Genomic DNA, 14,444 nt, shown 5'->3' with positions numbered 1-14,444 from the left:
TTTTTAGCACTGTAGTATGATAGTTCATAAGCTTATAATATAAATCAACAATACTTACTTCATACTTAAATTTATCAGTTATAAGTTTTGATAACATATTTACTGTGTAATATACTTAAGTATATATATTTTTTAATATAAGCATTTATAATAAAAATTTAATGAACTATATTGATTAACTTGAAATTAGCTAAGGAATTTTTAACTAAAATTTAAAATGTCATATAAATATACAAATAAGCAGTTCTGTTATTACGAAAAAATATACCTATTAATGTTTGAAAAAAAATTTTGTATTATTATTTTTTATTTATTTGATTGTAAGGGCAATAATATCTTTAGGAACCTCAAATATGTATTAGCTTTTAAATCAAAAAAGTAATCATATAGTTTTTAATTTTTAATCATAGTTATGTAGGTACAAACACTACAAACTACAAAGTAGGTCCCTACTAAACACAACAATATTAAAGTTATGAATAAATGTATAGGTAATAATAATAATCTAGATATATATTATTTTTTATAAAATAAACATCAAACATGATTTAATAGGTAATTTACTTAGGTTACCTACCTACTAATTAATTTAATTTTTATTTTACTAATACTTACCTATTAATTAAGAAGGTACCTACCTATCTTATCAATACTTGTAGGTACAATGGGTACATATTCATTGTTTATTATTTAACTTGGTGTCAGAAACATCCAAACAACGATTGCCCTTATTCCCCTCCACTAATAAACAGCTTACGTGTACAGCAAGTTTTAACAAAAATTACATTTTCCTGAATTCATCTCATCAATTTTCTACAACGCTTAATGGTTATAATTTATAATTTTCTTGAACACATATAAATGCGTTTACAGTGTCTTTCTATCATAGTAAATAGCAGGTAATACAATTTAAATCTAAAATAACATAAACAATTTAGTCCCTTTATACAAAAGTCAATTTCCAAGTTGCTCCCATATTTGACAACACAAATTTCTTCCCATTTCAATACTTAATGTAGGCTTAGAACTGTCTCAAAACGGACGCGGTTAAAGATATGATGGTGTTTATTTTAATCTTGTATCCAAAGTAATTTTACAAAAAAATCATAGATATAATATAAATCATAATTTGAAAATATGTTATTTTTAAACAAAGTAAATTGTAAAAATTGATGCTGTGTGATAGTTCCGGCAAAAGACAAATTAAAAAAACAACGCTCGTTTAGCCTATTGCATTTAATTTTAAATTTAGAATTTATATTGTCAAATACTGTAGCTATTTGGACATTTAAGTATTTGAAAAAACCTTTTACGGTGGGAACCTTTTAGAAACCAACAAACGATCGATGTGAGTTATTTGGGTTGCAGCGAATTTCATATCACACATAATATCATTTAGACGAAATTTACCTTTATATAATAAATAACAATAATTCAACGCGATTAGAAAATCATTTTTTTTTTAAGTTATACTTGTTTGTTTGTCTTGTTTGTGTGGCTTGTTAAACCTGTTGGATATCTGGTATATAGGCCGTTGACCCATATTTGTATGACTAGTTGACTTGTGTGGTAGCGGTGGCACGTGGAACATTCACCGATCAACTGCAGCTAATAATAATATGAATAGGGATTATCATCATTTCACCGGTCGGACATTTGATATTATTCAGGTCGTTGACCCGTATGTTATTGACTAGTTGACCTATGTGGTGGCAGTGGCACGTGTGACAGGAGAGGCACGTGTAACAGCAATGACACGTGTAGCAATCACCGACCAATCGCTGTTAATTATAATAACAATAGTGATTATCCTCATTCGACCTATCGAACATGTTACATTGGGTCCCCGGAAATTGGGCCGCAATAAACATTTTTTTTAAAAGGTTTACTTTACGTTGGCCACTAAAGCTTAACATTGATAAGATTTAGACCTGGTGATTGGGACAAAATTATTCAACGAGTTTTATAATTGTATCCGGTAATTGGGCCACTATTAAATTAATATGTCACATATAAATTACTAAAATACCTAACACTGCAGCGCATACAAAACTTTGCTTGAAGCGATCGCGAGCCTTATCAAAAGGTAATGAAATGATATAGAATTAGGAGGGGCTGCCATCAAAAGGATATGAAAGGAATAAAAATAAAAGCATAATCTACAAAGATGATAGAGCATCGCGATCGTTTAGTTCAGGGATGGCGAACCTTTTGATAACTGCGTGTCAAATCAAAATGTTTGGTTTGATTTTATTTGCCTCGCGTGTCAGAAACTTTGCAGACCTTTTTTTTTGCTTAAAAAATAATTAATTAAACATATAAACATGATTTTATTTGTTGTTAGGTGTATAAAATATTTAAACTTTACAGCATTTTCTGTTTAGGTACTATTGCATATTAATATAACTTTACAGCATTTACTATTTACTATTTATAAAGTTACATGTACATTTTAATATATCTTTACAGCATTAATTTACTATTACATATTAATACAAACACATATTTTTTTTAATTACAAAAATAAGTTTTTAATGAGAAATTTGTTGCTGCATATTTCCAGCTAACGAATCAATCCTGGGATTATAATTTGTAGATTTTAATTGAATACATGCTGCACTGATATCTGTTCCAAGACGATTTCTCAAAGTGGATTTGATAAAATTCATTGAGGAAAATAGCTGCTCACATTTATATGTAGAACCAAACATAGTCAATAATGAAAGTGCTAATTTTTTCATGGATGTAAATGAATTTGGCATCCGAAACTATCTGTTGACGACTGTCGACTGTTCTGTTTTACCTACGTTTGTTACGTAAACGCGATAAACGAATTTATTGATAATCTAATCGTTTCGTTTACGAGCTTAGGAAATGGAAAGTACAGATTACAATATCTTACGATACATTCCAATAATAAGTTAAAAATAGTTTAAAATTAACAATAATTTTTTTGGAAAGTGAAGTAAAAATTAAGAATTATATTTTAAATTGGCGTGTCACTGAAATAATGCGCGCGTGTCACTCCGTGACACGCGTGACATAGGTTCGCCATCCCTGGTTTAGTTGATTGCAAACTATACGATCCACGTTTAGAATTATATGTGGTTCGGTAATATATGAGACAATGAAATTTATTACCGAAACTATTATTAATTTTGAATAATTATAAATTGACTTTTGCTCACGAGAGTCGATGTGGCAAAACTCGTGCCAAGAAAACGTGTTCAGCAAAAATATATACAATTTCCACTAATATTTAAAAACGCGTATGTATATAAAAACTGTTAACTTTTGTTACATAGTTGTCGCTATAATTTTATTTTATATTTTAGAACGTAACCACGATAAGGAGACAAAAAAAAAATTGTGAGTCAAGTTATCAAGACTACCACAAAAAGAAAAGCGATCGAAGATAATTAGGTAAGACCATCCAAAATTGTAATTTCCGAAACTGAAAATTGTACATCAATAAATATTGATTTACTCTTATTAAAATATATAAACCAATTACATGATAATGTATATCGAGCTCGCTGACAAATATTACCTTTATTATCAAAATATATAATTGAAGTATATGAAACAATTGATTTGATTACTAACACAAGTAGAAAATGTTTTATTAATAAATAATAAAATTGACCATTTTATTATTTTTTCCACGATTACAAATTACATTTACTATATTCGTTAGAATTTATTTAAGTTGACGGTATTTTTGAATACTGTGTAAATCATTTTTATCAAATATTATTTCTATTCGTGGTTATAAAGGTAAATCATATATTCCTTTAGTATTTTGTCTACTTCAAGACAAGAAAAAAGATACTTATAAAAAACATTAAAATCAATCATCCTTTATTGCTTTGATTATGGTTTACAATTTAAGCCAACACAAGTAACTGTTCATCTTTAACAAGGACTCCGAGAAGGAATTAAGCATACATGAGCTGACAGAAATTTTAGGATGTAGATTTCACCTTCTCCAACCTTTGGGGAAAGAATATAAAGATAAGACTTCTAAATCAGGTAAATGGCTGGAAATATTTTAAGAATTCCATTTTCAAATCTAGAAGAAGTAGGTAACTGTTTTGCAATGAATTTTTTACAATGAGATGCCACAGAACAATAAATTTAAACATTTTCCTATTATATTTTTGACACTTATATTTGTGACGATGCTATTTTCCCTTCTCATACATGGGCTTTACGTTCTGAATCTATAATTCGAATTACAAATGTCGACGGTCTTTTCATTTGTATTTCAAAAAGAATTTGTATTCATCACATCCCAATATTCATAATTTTAAAGATGTTTGATCGGGAGTTCAATTAGAAGTGTATATCAAAATTGGAATCTCAAGAACAATACGAGTAAAAGCCAGGAGACGAACTTCAATTAAAAAAAAAATATTATTCTTAATGACATTAAATAACACGAAGATGGGAAAAATAATAGATTTGAATTTGTAAAATCTGTATCGTTTCATTTAAAAAAGTAATACTCAGTATTTTTATGTATTAAAAAATATATATTCATAATTATTTAATTGTTTAAGATAATAATATATATATAATATATTATGTAAGATCTCCATATGAAATAATTAAAAAAAATAATTGTATTTGTGGCCAAATCTCCGATAAGTAAAAGGTATAAATATTGTATACGAAACAGGTAGATAAAATTTGGCCCAATTACCGACCGCCCGTAATATTATATTGGTCGTTGACCCATATCTTATTAACTAGTTCCCAACCTTTTTATATCCGAAAAATGTTCAAATATCTCATGAATTTATAACCTTTTTTTTTACTTATCAACAATTAAAATGACAGTATTTTACATACATGAAGCCTTCTTCATAATATTATTTTTTATGATTTAAACTTCATAATTACATAATCATTAAATACACATGAAAAGATCATAGTGCGGTATTTTTTTAGTACTGGCTCAGTCAATTTAAAAGACAATACCTAACGTTTTACCAGATAACAATGATTTCTACTCTTACTATTATACTCTGAAACCAATGGCAACCATTTAAAAACAAAAAAAAATTTCAAAGAACACCTTGAACTTCAAAATCCCTGTCTGACTACCTCTTTCAACCCTTTCTTAATGCACATTTAGTATGTGAGAGAACCACTATTCAAAATTTTAGGTTCATACGTTTTGTAGATTTTGAGATTATAGCGATGAATGAGTGAGTGCGAGTGGTATTTGAATTTTATATATAAAGATATATTAATTATCTCAGTGGTAAACATTTTTTATGTGATAAAATTATCTGTTGTATGGATTGTAATTCTGCATTCGATATTAAAATGTTTTCACACAAAGCACATTTAAATATAAGATAACATGAAACATAATACAATATAATAAAGTGTAGTTGTGTGACTGGTATTTTCAGAATTAACACAATATTTACGGACAATCTCGCCGCCACCGTTTCGCCGACGGAAATTTAAAATTTCATGTGGTCTTAGATTTCAACCTCCTTTGAAACTATTATTTATTTTGTATACATAATTTAAATATGAAAAAATTATTATATTTCTTACCTAAAAAGTAGCAAATCGTAAAAAAATAACACTTATTCTAATCCTCTTTTAAAACCAATTTATAATAATATGGTTGTGCAGTTGTTCACTTGTTAATTGTGTTTAGCATATTATGGGTAGTTAATTAGGTTAGGTACCTACCTAAGAAAAAAAATCGAATAATTCGAATTTTTGGGAAGACTGTATTCCTTAGGTAGATACTGCAATGACGCATTTTTTGAATTTTGGATTTGTGGGTTCTGGGAGATAAACATTTTTTATCATTCAAAAAATTTGAAAGTTCAATCTTTGACACAGCTCGTCAAAAATCATGATGATTTTCAAATTATTTTGTAGTTAACAATTTATACTGTTTTCAATTATAATAGCTATGACTTGAAAATTAAATAGATTCTGGGTTATTTTTATGTGATTTTCAATTTAAAACTATCAAATACACATATTTGTATAGACATTTTACATTCAAATTTCGATTAAATATTAATGGTATTTAAACTAAAAACAGTTTAGTTGGAATTCAAAAAGCATTAAGTTTAACATATAGAATATATACAAACTTGTACTAGCTATCCAACATAAGAAACTTTAATAGAAGATTTCCCACAAGCTTATCTACATGAAAAAAAGTATACCGAAAAGTAACGTTAAATTGTATGATCGTTTGAATTTAAAATTGTTTAACCTAACTTTGATATTTAGTGGTTTTTAATTGTATTAAATATGATTTTTAAACATGTATTCTAGGATAGTAGGACGACACACTGTCTCCGCTCAGAATCGTTTTTCGTATGCAATGATTTATCGTTGAATTCAAATCTTACACGTCCATTACTCCACTAATCAACAACTACTGTACTTACAGTATTGCGGTACTCACTTGTTTTACAAATATATTCATAAAAAAAAAAATTAACTTTGGCATATAGCCGCATGGGAAACACTGTCTTATAAACAGGGTGATTCACCAAGCATGTTCAATAATATTTTTTATTCAAATTCTGTTTTTTGGAATTTTTAAATACACTCAAAGGCCATATTTTCAAATTCTTGAATTTTTTTACTATTCAATTAGTGTCCTGTGGTGATACAACCTTTTTTCAAATGAGAATCCCATCTTTTACTGTAAATTAATTAGTGGGTAATTTTTTTGAAAATTTTGATGTAATTCAAAATTCAAATGAGTAATTTCTTAGTTATTAAAATGTTTGTATTAAGGATAATAGTCCTTAAAACTGGTTTTACATAAGATAATTCAAAAAATGTAAAATGTATTTTCGGTGTCATACTACGTATGAACCAAGTATTTATTTACCCTAAATTTTTTTGCCCCTGAAAATGTAGTAAATGCAACTTTACATACCTAACTGTAATCAACCATTGTCTTATTGTAGGTATTATAAGAGTTAACTACGTCGGAACTTTGTCGGAACTATCTTCACAAACCACGATATAGATACAATATTGTCAGAAATATCTTTGAAAAGAAGATCGATGTCGTATTTTAATCACTCATTTTTATCATAGACCTTTAATGAACTAGTCACGATAGAGAGAAGTTATTTTTTTGCATCGGGGAAGTTGTTTATAATTTTGTTGATCTTTGTGGAATCTATATATTTACAAAATACTACGGTAAGTTATATTAGTTATGCAAAATACGTAATATTGCCTATTGAAATATTAAATCACTAGTTATCATGACTAAATAATATAAATCATAACATTATTTTACTATTTTGACTATACGTATAATATTAATATCGCATACGTCTATATCGTTATTCGCTATATCTGACTTTTTACATACACAAATAAAAATAAATATTTTAGGCAATTTTGAAATTAAAAAAATAATTTAAATAAAAAAAAATAACATAAAAATAATTTTTTTTTATTAGTGTAATATTATTCCGGGTGGCGGCTGTACAGTATAATGAGTGTTTATAATATTTGTACACTTAATTATTGGCCTATGTATAATTTTAGTTGATACCCGTATAAATGCATACCTATTTTGTTATATGTACTATAATTGTACTAAAAAATAATAATGTATAAAATGTTAGTATAAATAAACTTGTTCGGATGACAAAAATAAGTAACCATAATAATAATTTTGTTAATTTGTATTTATATAAATTAATGTCTGTCTGTGCTGTATGCCTGCCTAAACAGCTGGACCAATTTCGATGACATTTTTGTGGTGTGTTTGAGTAGTTTACTGGATGATTTAGATTTACAATTTTACCCAGAAGGTCCAACCCGGGGAGGTGCTCAAACAGGGATTTTCAGATTTACGAATGAACTTTTTCTTTATAAATGGTTGCTATTGGCTGATCGGGAAAATGGGGTATAATCATGAATCAAATCGAATTTTCGCAATTAGCCTACCAAGGTAACCAAGTTGTAGGTACGTGTAGCCTCTCACCAGAGAAATTAAAATAAACAAGTTGAGGAATTGGATGTCACTATGCTGTACAGTAGGTTACAAATGGTTCACTGTAATGAATGGTGTTAAATTTTAATTCAATGATAAAAAATCATTGTAAGCGAAATACGATTCTGAGCAAAGACGGCCAGCCTATGATATTACTTAATACATTTGATAATATTATAATGATTAAAGTAATTTATTTTACTACCAGAAATTAGTACTGCAGTAGGCTAACTTCATTTGCTAAAAAAATTATATTTGAAACTTTCATTGAGTGTATTATAGTATACTCTAAAATGTTCACATACCCTCGGCGAATAATATTTTTAAATTTCAACGAAATAACTAAAATCATCGTTTTTTACATTATTATGTAATTTCATCTAAACTTTTACATAATATAATTATTAAAAAACTGTGTTTATGGATATTTTTAAAGATTTTGGTTACAAAATTAACAACTTACTTCGAACTTTGCTTTAAATTTTCAATCCTTACACGGTCAGTTACTGCTAAGCAGTAATTTCAATTTTTTTCAATTCTAGTGTAATGGGCCACTACTGCTATACAAATTATTTACATAACCAAGCGGTCATTACTGCTCATTCAGTACTATTTTAAATGGTATTAGATAAGTCTGGAGATAAGACTGACTCATTATACGTATACTCATACATTTGGGCACGTAATAATATCACAAAATAGTGTTATTTCAAATATAGGTAATAAAAAGCAAAGCAAAAGCAGTAATGATAGTCATAGCAGTGATATTCTTAGGTAGATACATGAATAATACAAAAACGTGGGGTGTCCGTGAATGTGTAAGCTAACAAATTGAATATTTTATAAATTTTAACTACAAAATGTTGTGAAAATTCGAACATTCAACGCTTAAAAAAAATTACGACCATGTAATTTTAATATTTTTCAACTGTTTTTGTAACAGTATATCAAAAGTCTTGTATCACAATTTCATGTTTTTCGAAAAAACAAATAAAATTGTATCGACATTTATAGCATAAAAAAATTGAAAAATTAAAAATTGAAAAACAGCTCAAAAACTATTTTTGCGGAGAAAAATCCCGTTTCTCCAGCCACATATTAAAACAATTGAGAATTTTTAACTTTAGATGTAGGCATATTGCATAATAATTAATAATATCAATTATATAATCAATTTAGAATTTCGAGTCCAACCAGATACAAATTATTCCTGTTTGTAAGTTCTGTAAAGCTCATATTTTCAAATAATTCGCACGAAATTCTGAATGACGAGTACTTCAAAAATATTGATTTCTAACTTAATGTTTAAATATTAAAAAAGTGAGATTTGAAAAGCATTATATTCCCGATAAATTAAAGTAGAAATATTTTACTAAATGATAGAAACCCATATTCGGTGAGCATGAGCTTATAATTCTTTACCGACATTATTTCCCCCAAAAAATTCATTGAAAAAAATTAATTAATAAATTAAAACAATAAATAATTCATTTTGAAACAAGGGGTTCAAGGTATTTTTTATGACTTATACTGGATCTTAACATTCCAATCGCATAAAAAGCAAATACTCTCAAATTATTTACGAAATGTTGGTATCATTTAGAAAAATATTAGACTCCCTTTTCTTATTTCTTTTATACCAGACAGTAAATTGATTGCAGATTGCCAGATTCTGAAAAAAATTTGAAAATATTTACTAATATTTTTCAAAATGTAATTGGTACTGGTTTTAAGGTTTTAAGTTCATACCTCAAAAGGGAGGCTCCTCTTTTGTAGGTTATTTGTATATTAGACAAGTAAGTGTTTTGCAAATTTTGAAAACCAATTTTGCAAATATATGCAATTTTTTTTTCAAAATGAGTACAGAATATTTAAATTAATTGATCATGGGGATGCCGACTTAAAGCATATATCCCATGCTTATGAATACACATCCAGAACCCAAATGTTTTTGTGACAATTTCGACTCACCAATATCGAATATTGAACCAATAGTTTTTATTTCTCCCTATGTATATTTCTGTATTCTTAAATGCGTGCTGTGATATGACAGTGTATTCTTCCCCGACTAGTTTCATTAATTTATGTTTCACGAGTTGTATGTGTAACATAATTTATAGTAAAAGTGGTACAATATTAGATATACTTATAAGTTATAAGTTATAATCATTAATTATGTACATATAGCTGCCCCTGGAACCCTGTACAATATTTTTTTGTTATTTCGGAGAGCGTGCTCGTCGTATACCATAATTGTTACAGAACAACGACGAAATCGCCAGTGAATTCGAAGATATTAAAAATTCGCGTCATTTTGGGTGTGCTTGCAGAGCATCTCCCGACAATTGGGACTCTAAAAGTTCAGCTTTGAATCAGAGCCGTATTTTATCAGTTGTTATATATTTTATTTATTATACAGATTAGTAAAAATATTTATCAAATTAAAGTAATTTTAAATCGTCATTTACTTATCTAGTCCTTCTGTAAAAACCTATAGTACAGTATTACAGTCTACAGTATATCAAATTTATTAGCTTTATATTGTATACTATAAGATGTGCAGATCGGCAAAAACCTGCCGTTTCTATTCAAACTTTAACGCTCGCAGTTTGAAACTGTCAAGAAAAATGCATGCACGTATACCTAACTCGGTATTGTCAACCAAAGTCGATTTTTTTGGCACGCAATTTGGATACAGACGCCTATCAGATTTAGATATCATGTATCAAGTATTAAACAAGTTCAATAGGTAGTGGTAAAGAGCTATTATAGGTTTTGCTACGTGCTCAGCCTTCGCCTTTTACATTACATATAATATTTAAATTATTTTGTCGTATAATGGACCCAAGAAAAGCAATACATTTTAATATGACTATATATTTTTCTTCAGTGATCTTTTCTCTAATAACGTATTCATAATAAAACAAATCCTTTGTAATTTTAAATTGCAGACAGAACTAAGTATTTAATAGTATGAGCTTTATTCGTTATATTTTATTTTATTTTATTGTTTGTGTTGTAATGCAATGGTTGAGACTTGAGATATAATAGTTGATATTATGTTAAAATCTCATAAAAAAATTTATAAAAAAGAGAATCTAAACTACTTTATGTATACTGATATAAGTGTATAACTAGAAACGAGTAAGTCAGCCATATAGGTAGAGGGTTTCAGATGTTGATAATGATGTTTATAAATTACGTTGTACATCGTTTTCAGACCTAAACCGGGAAAATAAAAGTAGGTATATAATATTGTGTACACAGGAACCATTTTAAGTGCCTACCCACCGCCAGTGGGTGGAATTGCCTCAAATCTCGTACAACAATATTAATAATATTATTCCTTGGGTAAATTCCATTAAGACCAAACTACGCATTTAGGCATTTAAACGACGTGGTCGCATTCCGAGCACACACACACGCGCGTGCACGCAGACGTAAAAGTAGTTCCGCGTCACCGCACATGCCACACATAGACCAAGTATGGGTTTTCACCCCTGTTGTTGTAAGACCCCTGTGGTTTTTTTGTATCCACCCATATGATTATATTATATGTGTAGCCATATTTTGTGAAGATTACGAAGATCTTTCGAACCATTATGTTATGAATTATATTATATAAATGTTGTACGTCAACAACAAGAACGATTTTTTTTTTAAACCGTCGTCATCTTTTATTTAATGGTTTTTATGGTGTTCTGTACAGTGCTTATTTTTCTGAATATTGTATAGAATTTCTGACATGATATATTATTATATAATATAGGTACTCCTTCCGATATAGTAAGTACATACAACATACGAATAGTGCCGCAGTGGCCGTGTTATATCTATAAAAACCCCCAACGAGTATATAGTTACAGCAACTGTACAATGAATGTATGGAATGTGCTCTCATCTAGATAATAAAATATCAGAGTTATAAAATATATTATATATCCCTTCCCATATCCCATGTATATTTTTGTTGTCTGTGCTCACTATTCACTATTCTATGTATAACAAACAATAATAAAGGTTTTTTTGTAACCGTTATTTCGGGCTTTGACTGCTTTCAACAATCATCATTCTTCACTAAGCCTACAAAATTATTTTTCTGCATGAAGACGATATACATACCTTTGTTAAACGTAGGTATATGCGGTATAGATACCATGCATTTTAAACGTGAATAATTCCAAGCAAAGAAGTAGTATCAAACGCATGCTAAATGCTAATCAAAAATTCAGTAACTAACCACAGTATACAGTAATTTTGCATATTATTGGTTTACATGCGGTTTACTTTCGTTTAATATTGATAATAATTTTACAGTCGTATTTATAAGTAAGTCAAGTCAGTGATAAGTAATCATTATAAAATGAGCAGTTTCAAAAAGGCCATAGCTTACTTAAAAATTATAGTATCAATAAAAGCCTACTTGGGGCCATAAAATGATACATTGGAGTGTATAGCTATTATTAAAAATACAATTTTAATAACTTTTCACTGTTGTATATAATAGATAGATGAAGGTAATAAGAATCGTAATGGGTATAGGTATCAAAGTCAAGCTCAATGTATTATAGTTAATTTTTATGTTTATAAAACACTAAAACAGAATTTATTAGTTTATAAGATATGGTATACGTAGGTATATAGTAGGTATACCGTGCCTATATATTAGATATGTCGGTATTCTACATAAGTATATAGGCTCGGCCAATTTAGCACGAGATATATCTATACACACGAACTACTTAACTATATTACATCCTAGTCAGGCTGGTGATGATATTTTAGCCATCGTCACACACTATATACTCATACGTAAAATCCACAGTCAATTTAGAACACTGATATAATATAGGTACATATGATAATGAACCTAGGTAATGAAGCCAGAGCGGCCCTCCCTGAAAAATCCCTGACTGGTCCACCGGGCCGGCACTGAAATTTTATGAATGTATTAAAATTTACATAAAAACCTAGTTATTATTAATAATTTTCATTATCTTTTGTAACGTACGAGGAGAAAATATAAATGCATAATGTGGAAGTATACAATAACTGATAAGTAAGAGTAAGTATAAGAGTATAATATTATTTCTAAAAAAACATAATATTATATATCGAAGTGCCTCAATTGGCCCTACCAAGTATAAAATCCTGGCACCGCCACTTTTAATACTTTATAATGTATAATGCTGTATTGACCTTGGGCGGATCGTATAGCCTACAGCAGGCGGTTGGTGACAGACTGGCGCGGGCGAGACGGTCGTTGTAAGTATCTAAATGGTTTATGAATTATAGGCATACACTGCAGTAGAGCTATTATATAGTAATAGTAGTATATATATATTTTATATTACAATGCGTTATAGAAATTGTGAAATAAGCATTAAGGACAATCGACCATACCGGATGTCCTTAAACAAGGGTTTTGGGATAAAATACCCAAGGACAAAATACCATCCTACACTAAAATATCCAAGGACAAAATATCATGTGGTAGGTACTAAAATATCCAAGAGAAAAATATCATCCTGTTCTAAAATATCCAACGAATATAAAAAAGATGTAAAATTCCTCAATGAATTAGAAAAAAATATTCAAATTAAAAAAAAAATTCACATATGAAATAATTAAATACTAAAGAGATAGTATAAAATAATAATTTCATTATTCATTATTAAACTGTATTCAACATGTAAACAACATTCTAGTTTGTGATGATTGCCAAGCGTCAATTATAAATCATAATAAATATTATTATCTTAATTGAGTCTTTTTTTTCTTTCGTTACTTATGGTACTTAATTTCGTTAGTAACTGCACTTGTCACTTAATCATTCAAGCATTTGGATATTAATAAAAATATGCACATGGATATCTCAACCGACGAAACCAGAAATAATTCAAAAAGCAGGGACGTTCAAAAAAATTGTCAGTGTACATTTTAAATATAATATTTATAAAGTTATCGACTATCATACTTTGCAGATATTATAATATATTATTATGTAAGAATATATCAAAATTATAACAATGTTTTCCTATAATTAAAATTGATATTAATTTTTATAATGAATACGAGGAAAATATAAAAACATGAGTGGTTATGCTTTTGCTTATCGCCTATATATACCTGGTCACCTGGATATAAGAGTAAATCAAATAAATAATGCCTAACCGTTTTCACAGTCTGCGAGTGCATATATGAAATAGTATGACCTTATGGTGTGCACAGTGCAGTGCTATGATATTCCAAGTTTTCCAACTACAAATCTTAAACGAGCTAACTATTTCGTAGTCGTAAGAAATTGCTCTCTCTATCACAAATACTTGCAAATGGAGCTCGCATATGAAGGTTCAGCGAACACTTTCCCGTTGTTTTCCGTGGAAAATCAATAGGGGTTTTTCCATGACAGTGGTAGAATTTTTATTTTGTA

Source organism: Myzus persicae, unplaced genomic scaffold, assembly GCF_001856785.1.
Source record: "Myzus persicae strain clone G006 unplaced genomic scaffold, MPER_G0061.0, whole genome shotgun sequence".
Taxonomy (NCBI): Eukaryota; Metazoa; Arthropoda; class Insecta; order Hemiptera; family Aphididae; genus Myzus; species Myzus persicae.
This window is presented reverse-complemented; position numbering follows the sequence as displayed.